The sequence below is a fragment of the Brachycentrus maculatus genome, unplaced genomic scaffold (genome assembly GCF_059751285.1).
Source record: "Brachycentrus maculatus isolate JH-2025_06_01 unplaced genomic scaffold, ASM5975128v1 h1tg000221l, whole genome shotgun sequence".
Classification (NCBI taxonomy): Eukaryota; Metazoa; Arthropoda; class Insecta; order Trichoptera; family Brachycentridae; genus Brachycentrus; species Brachycentrus maculatus.
Genome location: NW_028280972.1, coordinates 1701550 through 1710640, shown reverse-complemented (window position 1 = coordinate 1710640; position 9091 = coordinate 1701550). Strand labels below are relative to the sequence as shown.

The window sequence follows — 9091 nt, the reverse complement described above, 5'->3', positions numbered from 1 at the left end:
ATGCGTTAGTATTGCAGTGCACCTATACATAGGTGAGTTTTAAAAAAAATATTTCAAAAGTAATATGTACTATATGTGCAATAGTAATTGTACCTACACCTGAAAATCAAAAAAAAAATTGGCAGCTCAGAAATTGTAAGCATTTTCTGGATCATATTCCGTTATCTGGATAATCTGTCTAAAAGAAAGATGCAGCGATTGAGTCAGAAGGGTGGGCAACAAGTGATATAATAAGTAAACATGATATTGAGATTATATTATGTGACATACATTATCACGCAAGGTGCGTCAAGAAAATTAGACAAATAATTGAGACGAATTTTTAATATTTTTCCTTAGTAGCCAACGGGTTGAAGGGTATAAAATATGAGCTCAGGCCTTCGCACGCTCATTCTTCGGCCGAATACGGACTCAGCAGCATTATTTGCAGTCAGCTACCAATATTAGCGGGAAAAAAGCGGGTGAGTTTTTTTGTGAATATTTTGTTTGAATATGTGTTTTGCTCTATTTTATTAAGTAGCGTTTGTTTAATTTTGATGTTGTAAATTAATCATTTAAAAATAAGTGAAGTATTTAGTATATATATTTTGTTGAACATTGAATTATTATTTATCTTCAAATTTATGAAATCGAGCAGCGCATGATAGATAATGAAACAAAGTGTGAATTTCTAAATTGGTTTAAGCCATGGATAATTCGTTTGATAATATGCAGTTTTGAATACATGTCGGATTCTATCCTCATTAGTTATAAACTTAATAAAACTTTTTACGTATATTTATTTTAAATTTAATGTAATTTTTATAATAATGAGAATCCATGAGACGAGTAAATCGTGTAGGCGTCCTGGGATTAATCCTAGAGGAAGGAACAAGAAACTCTGTTTAAATTTATTTTTATGCATTATCTAATACGGTTACAATTTATTAAAAATTATTTTTATTAATTTTCTAGATATTTATATTTTTACATCTTAAAATTAATAAAGCAGTTCTCTCCAATAAAGAAACTAAGCTCTTGTGCTTGGAGAGGGACTTACACTTATTATTTATGGTTTCTTTTTGTTGGTAATATAATTTATTTTAATTATATATTTTTTTGTGTTTTGTTCTTTTTTTTATTTCTTTGATTAACATGTTTATAATTTTTTTTAAACATTTTAATGTCTCCATTTTTTTTTATATCTGTTGGAAGGTTGTTGAAGTATTCGGTTCCTAAATATTTAAAGTTCTGTGGGAATTATTTGGGATTGCATTTTAGTTTATTTTGAATAATTCAATGTTGATTTAATTAGATTAACGTTTTTTTAAATTAATCGTAAAATTTAATTCTAGTTTTATTTATTATAATTGTATAATATTATTTTCGTTTATACAATGTAATATTTTACATATTAAAACCAAAATACTATGTAATATTAATGATCAATGCGCGCTATCGCCAATCTAGGGACATCTTCAGATTTTCGGACACTACCCAACACGCGGTCATCCAAGTTCCGACGGCGCAATGCCGGCATACGAAACGCCCGGACGCGGCTGAGTATAATAAACAGCCTTGACATTCGCAGTAACGCGCCGATCGCGTCATGTTTTAGAAATACAACCGCCAGCAATCTCCAGAGACTTTGTTTGCTTTTAAAATTTAGGAACTGTTTGGTCCCAACTATAGACATGGTCTTACCCCATTTGACTACTACGCAAAGTAAAGCATTAAAAGACAAGGTACATGCATTTATGTATGTATGTATATATATATATATATATATATATATATATATATATATATATATATATATATATATATATATATATATATATATATATATATATATATGTATATATATATTTTTATATATATATATATATATATATATATATATATATATATATATATATATATATATATATATATATATATATATATATATATATACATATATATATATGCTTGTCCGCCTCCGTAGTGTCATGGTCAGTACGCTCGGCTACCGTTCTGAAGGTCCCGGGTTCGATTCCCAAGAGGGTTAAAAAAAGAAAAGTGATTTTCTTCTATAATATTTATCCAATAGTACCCTGGACTGGTACCTGAAGCGGAGGGCTGATCACCTTTCCTTCATGTGTTAACGATCAAGATGCAAAGGTGCATAGTACACTGCATTTATATGATGCAGTGCCCTATTCACCATCGGGGTAGGGATAAGGCTAATAAGCATAATAGGCGCTCATTTTTCCAAATCGTTAATTTAATAATCATAAAATTTATGGTAATAATAATAATTGGCTGATTTTAACACCATTTTTGTGAGTTATCTCAATGGCGCCCTTGAAAATGCTTAGACCTAGAAAATATTTTTTTATAAATGCTTTGTGATGACCCTTTGCGCTGTCTGAATCAGATTTTTTCTCTTCTTCTGCGCCGGTGTAAGATTTTTTATGTATACCGATCATGTATTTCGTTTCATTTATTATTTTTTTGCTCATGTTCTCTTTCATATCTCGTTTCAACGGAAGCCATGTTTTTGCTGTAATCGAATAATGAAATGCGATGTTGAGAATGATTAGTAGTTTATTTTGCTAAATATATATTGCAGTTTTTATAGACAATATCAGAAACTCATTTTAATTAGTTTATTATTGCGCACTACCATTTAGATTGAGGTCGAAAACATAAAAGTACTACAAAAATTCCCTTGTAATCAATATTTGAAGCACTAACTTTGCGATTTTACATATTATAATTTACAAAATAAGTTTGTTTGAAAATCATGATATAAATGGTGATTTTGTATTTTACATTTTTTCCAATTTAAAATAGTTGATTCAAGAGTAAACAAAAACACTCCTGAATAGAGTACAGTTAACAAAAGAAACTAATATGACATCCTTTATATGATATTGTCCGCCTCCGCAGTGTAATGGTCAGCACGCTCGGCAACCGTTCTGGAGGTTCCGGGTTCGATTCCCAAGGGGGGTAAAATAAATATAAGTGATTTTTTCACTGTAATATTTATTCAATATTACCCTGGACTGGTACCTGAAGCGGATGGCTGATCACCTTTCCTTCATGTGTAAACGATCAAGATAACACTGCGTTTATATGACGCAGTGCCCTATGCACCATTGGAGGTGCGGATAAGAGTATTCTATATTATTATATGATACACATTTTCCGGATTATTTTTTTTCCAATTTCCACTGAAGGGCAAGCTAGGTCTAAAATGGAAAAATTACTTCACATGGTTGCAATATTGATTGTAATTATATGTGCTGCTAAAATTTTGGCAACCGGCTCTCGTCTTGGTGAACTAGACATGCACCGAATATTCGGTTATTATTCGAATATGGCATATTCGGCGTAGTTTTGTGTTTGGTATTCAGCATAATATTCGGATGAAATACCGAGTACTTATGGTGGTCACACACTAAGCCGCGAATGTGACCGCATGTAAGCGCGAGTGTGTGAATTTAATAAAAGCTCTAATTGTACTATTTAAGGGTAAAATCAAATGTCGATGTTATTAAAATCCGCATTTTAACAAGCACCCTCCTACCCAAATTATTTTAGCAACTGTCTCGGCAGAACTGGTGCGAATCCTTAGCAGCGTATTACTACTTGTAACCATACATAAAACTCATTGTTCCAGAACCAGTTGCCAACAATATCACCCTCGTAACTAATCGAGGATACACAACCTGCTTCTAACGTTGCGGAACATTCAAGAACCAACAAAATATGAATGAATTATATCCCATGGGGGAGCTCACCAAGTACGGAAGGCGATGGGAGTCATTTAAGGAGAATATGCCGGTGGGAAGGAAAACATTTCTCGCGACCTTGCTAATAGCCATCGGATACAGTCTATGGATGCTGATATGATTGCGCGATCGGGAGGCTTATTATCTAAGATTATGCCAATCAAAAATCTTCAAAAATCGTTAAAAAAAATTATTAAAATTTATTAAATTATGAAAATCGCTGTTTGCAAGAAAGGCATTTGTTACATTCGTATTGTGAAAAAAAAAGTGTTTTTGTTTTGTTATTGAATTGTATAACCATCTAAAATTGTACAGAAAAAAAATTAACTTTATTTTGTTTATGAACATTGCTTCTTTACCATCTATTTGTAATTTAAATGGTAGTATCTTATAGTTTGTTTAAACTTGTTGTTAAATATGCCCTCCTTCTTGCAATATACTATTTTCTATATTATTTAAACATTCGTGTCCTCTCATGTATGTTCTTCTTCTTTTCTTTGACATGTATTTACCCACTGCGAGACATAAGCCTCCTTCAAGTTGTATTATTTTACTAATAAAATATGTAAAATAATAATTTGTAAACTGTTTCATTATAGTTAGAATTTTAAGACACCTACAAGTAAAATTTTACTCTCACCCAAACAGAACAAGTTAACCGTCAATGGCAATGTGATCAGTCCTGCCTTCTACATAGATTCTTATATCTAGGATTAATATATATAATATAGATGAGTGAAAGACATTACGGCAAAGTTACTGCGGAAAAGCAAATGGAGTGATACTGAAGGTAATATTTTATTTATTGTTTCGGCATTAACTTTGTGGTAAGACATATTACAATGATAAAATATGTTGGCCAAACTGCGAGAAATTTAAAGATTAGAATTAAAGAACATCATAGCGGTCATGTTAGTAATTATTTTTCGGAATTTGCAAATCACGTAATAGATACTAATCACTCACTTCACTCTCATAAATTAAAATGTGGGCTGATAGTACTTGTCCATAGTGGAAAACGGAATATTTACAATATTATACGGAAATGGAAGTTGAATCACACAATTTTGAGTGTGTCATACTTGGTCACAAATCTGGATTATATCCAATTATGAGTTATTATTATTAAAGTCTTTTTGATGTCATAAATAAGATTTAAACAAAATTGAAGTAGAATTAGGTAAGGAATTGAATGGGAAAGGTAGAAGAACCAAAGAAGGGATGATATAATGGAAAGTTAGTGTTCTATGGATAGATGGTACCTAATGACGAATATTAAATAAGGAGAGGAAAAGAAAAATAGGTGTGGCCTATAGGACACTAGGTTTGCAATTAATACACTTCCACTCGTAAATTTGTACCAGTTATTTTTAGAATCCAGTTGAATTGGATTAGAATGAATATTAATGGGTTGATAAAGCGCTACCTTCGTCAATTATTTATTGCACGAGGACGAAGTGACCAATCCTACAAGTCGTGTGACACTTTAGAATAAAACATATGGCACATTTATGCAAATTGAATTATAATCCGGACTCCCCCACAGCGCACTGTACGGCCAACCCCATGGTAGACGGCTCCCGGGCAACCACCAAAGAGTTGGGAATCGACATCGCTAATCCCTCTTAAAAACAGGCCACAAGGCTACACCAAGAAGAGGAAGAAGAAGAAGAAGAAGAAGAAGAAGAAGAAGAAGAAGAAGAAGAAGAAGAAGAATTATCGAGTGAGTCGAGTTTTATATACGTTGTGAAAATTAATTGAACAACTCACAGTTTTTGTAATTTTTTTATTGGTCACTATCAGACGACTGATGATTTTGTGTATGGTGCAGAATTCTTGACAAAAATATTAAAATATTTAAGTAATACCTTTTTTAAATTAAAATCGTATAATACTATGATACGTTTCTTCTCAATATATTAAGAATAATCGTATTATTCTAAATATTATGTTGAGTGAAAAGGACGTTATCGTTATTTTAATGAATACGGCTAGACAGACCTTGAGAATAATTCACTGGGGTGAATGACTGACATTTACTATTCAGCGACAAAACAAAAACAAAACACAAACAATTAGTTACTTTATAATACGGTGATGGCTTTAATTAATATTTATGGGATAAAAATAAGTAGGATGGTGCACGGTAATTTAAAGTGTTATTTTTTATACTGGTTTGATAGTTCGTGTTAATCTAAAAGTGATTTCGCTATGCCATAGTAATGGTACATTTCGGCTGTCCAAACTGAAAACACATTGACATTTTTTTTTGTAGTAAGTTTTTTTTGCATTTTTGTACTAAGTAGATTCTACTTAGTCCAAAAATGTAAAAAAAAACGTACTACAAAAAAATTTCCCTTACTGTGTTTTAAGTTAGGACAGCCGATTTGGTCCTCTATCAGGAGTTTTTTTTTTATTTGGTATGCTGCTCTATTTTTAAAATTACACATTTTCATGAAATAAAAATACAAGAAGGATAAGAGTAATATTTTTTTTGATAAATTACATAGCGTCATTTTCGTAAAATATTATCTCAAGGGCGTTTAAACAGACGTGGATTACGACATGAAAGATGGGCTGGAACATGTCCAAGATGTTGGGCAGGAGGCCTCCTGCCCGGAGAGCAGCTTGTTGAGCTAGTCATTATGGATGGTCAACTGCAGGTGACGGGGGGTGATGCTGGTAACCTTGTTGCTGGCCATCTCCGATACCTTGGCAGCCAGGTATACTGGTCGCCTCATAAGAATGCCAAACTTACACTTAAGAAATCATTTGTGTTATATGCAAGCATGTAACTGTAGTGGTGAAATCACGCGTTTCAATTGGCCGCACGTCTGTTTGTAAACAGTGACCATGTATGAAGTTTAGAAGTTGGGGCAAGGAAGGAACAAACCAAGGAAGTCGTATTAAATATTGATAAAAACATGCGGAATAAACGTGAAGCGTTGATGGATGTAATTATTTAATGTTAATATGAATTTAAATAACAAAATAAAAAATACTATTTAAATTAATATATTTGCATGTTATTTTTTTATACTAAACATTCACACATTGAGATATTCGTAATTTATCTAAATTTTTATATTTATAATAAAACTCATAAATGAAAATATTTTGTTTAAATGTTCCTTTACCCTGAATCTATACTTACATAGTCAGCGTTTTTATATTGAATGCATCACTCAGACTAAAAATCAGACAACATTTTGAGTGTGTCCAAATACTTGTTCACAAAATCTGGATTATCTCCAATTACAGCAATTATTTTCATATTATTTTTTCACATCTCATCAAAGATGAAGAAGAATATGGAAATCTTCATCTTTGATGAGATGTCAAAAAATAATATGAAAATAACTCCTGAGATAATTCAAATTTAGTGAACAAATTTTTGGAGATACTCAAAATGTTGTATGGCCATGATGTCAAAAAATAATACAATATTAATATATTTAGGGGGGGAGTGGACACACGATAAGTGGGGACTTTTAAGGGGATATTTCTAGAGTAACAAGGAATGCTTATGCCAAAAAATAAAAGTATTGAAACGAATGAGGTTTATTTCTACAATATTTCGCCTGGACTACATGCACTTATCGTCACGCGCCGTATTGTGTTAATGTGTTTGTGTATGTGTGTTGGGTTTGTTGGTACATACCTTGTCGTCAAATACTCGTAGGCATAAACTCATGCCTCTAGCGAGATAGCGAGTGTTTTTGCCTAGAATTTTCACTCATGAATTACATTAAATTATAGTAACTTTACAACATTTTGAGTGTGTCCAAATACTTGTTCACAAAATCTGGATTATCTCCAATTACAGGAGTTATTTTCATATTATTTTTTGACATCTCATCAAAGATGAAGAAGAATATGGAAGTTTGGGCATTTACGGGGCTTACGACCGTCATAGGCTGGTTTAAGTGATCACTTTACACACGTGTAACATTCACCAATTAATTGGTGAATGTTACACGTGTGTAAAGTGATCACTTAAACCAGCCTATGACGGTCGTAAGCCCCGTAAATGCCCAAACTTCCATATTCTTCTTCATCTTTGATGAGATGTCAAAAAATAGTAACTTTAAACATAAAGAGTAAATCCACTCACAACTAGGCATAGGCTATGAAACTTATAAAGTTGAAACCTGAGTAGGGACATGATAAACGGTGTTGCATAAGCCGTAGCTAGATTTCAGAGTCACTTGGACGTTAGGTAATTCAAAAAAAAAATACTCGTAGGTATGTCAAATTCTTGAAAGCGGTCAGGTTATAGGATTCGAAATAATCGGCGGGTATGAGGAGATACATGAACGTGGAATGGGCGAGGGAGTTTGCAAAGACATAGTGATATGGCGTTCTATTACCTCTGCCTGCCCTTGCGAGCTAGCGGCATGATGGTGAGTTAGCTAGTTAGTTTAGGTACACACTATATTTTTGTAGCTCATTGTATTAAATAAAAGACTTTTAGTATTTAATGTATATTTTTATTAACAGTATTTTTAGTTACATTATTGTTTTTTTCACTAATTCTACAGTTAATTGTTCCTGATGGGACTCAAGTTTACATTGTGGAGAACATGTACTATTAGGGAAAGTGGCAAATTAAAAAGTAGGAATTCTAAGAGGAATATTTTGACGTATTGCATTTGATTCCAGGATAGCTCAGTATAGCCGGGAAGAGTATTTGCTTATGATGAAATATGACGTTATTATCATGAATAAAAAAATGGAATAAAAATACGATAATCTCTTAATTTCCTTGATAAATATTGATTAAAGTTATAAATAATAAATTAGATTTTATTATATATCGTAAACGTACAGACACTGATACAGTCATTCCAGCTGATTCCATTCATCCCATTTCACATAAAATGGTCAGTTTCAATTAATTATTAAATAGACAAATTAATATTCCCCTCAGTAACTCAAATTTTAATCATGAATTAAACAAAATTAAACTAATAGTAAAAAAACAATGAGTATAATAGATAAAATGTTAACAAAAAAAAAAAAAAAGTAACCAAAAAATACATGTATTAAGCTTCTAATAATGATAATATTTAAAATAAATCTTGGCGAAATTTTTTTTATTTATGGGTTCAATAACTAAAAATATTTCGAAAATCATACCCTTCCATATCCAGCCTGCATATTATACAAATAATAAATAATTAATAACATAAAATGGTTAGTTTCCGTTCATTATTAAATAAACTAATTAATATCCCCCTCAGTAACTCAAATTATAATCGTGAATTAAACAGAATTAAACTAATGGCGAAAAACAACGGGTATAATAGCGCGCTAATAGATAAAATGTTAAA

The 9091-nt window shown here is 31.7% G+C and overlaps 1 long non-coding RNA gene across 1 annotated transcript; it reads left to right on the top strand.

The window, feature by feature from the left end:
- The first annotated feature begins 390 nt into the window (after nucleotides 1–390).
- LOC148306901 (uncharacterized) lies at nucleotides 391–5444 on the top strand. Its single transcript, XR_015837936.1, has 3 exons — nucleotides 391–461; nucleotides 3647–4548; nucleotides 5305–5444. It is a non-coding gene; the product is annotated as an uncharacterized LOC148306901 (long non-coding RNA).
- Nucleotides 5445–9091: the final 3647 nt, after the last annotated feature.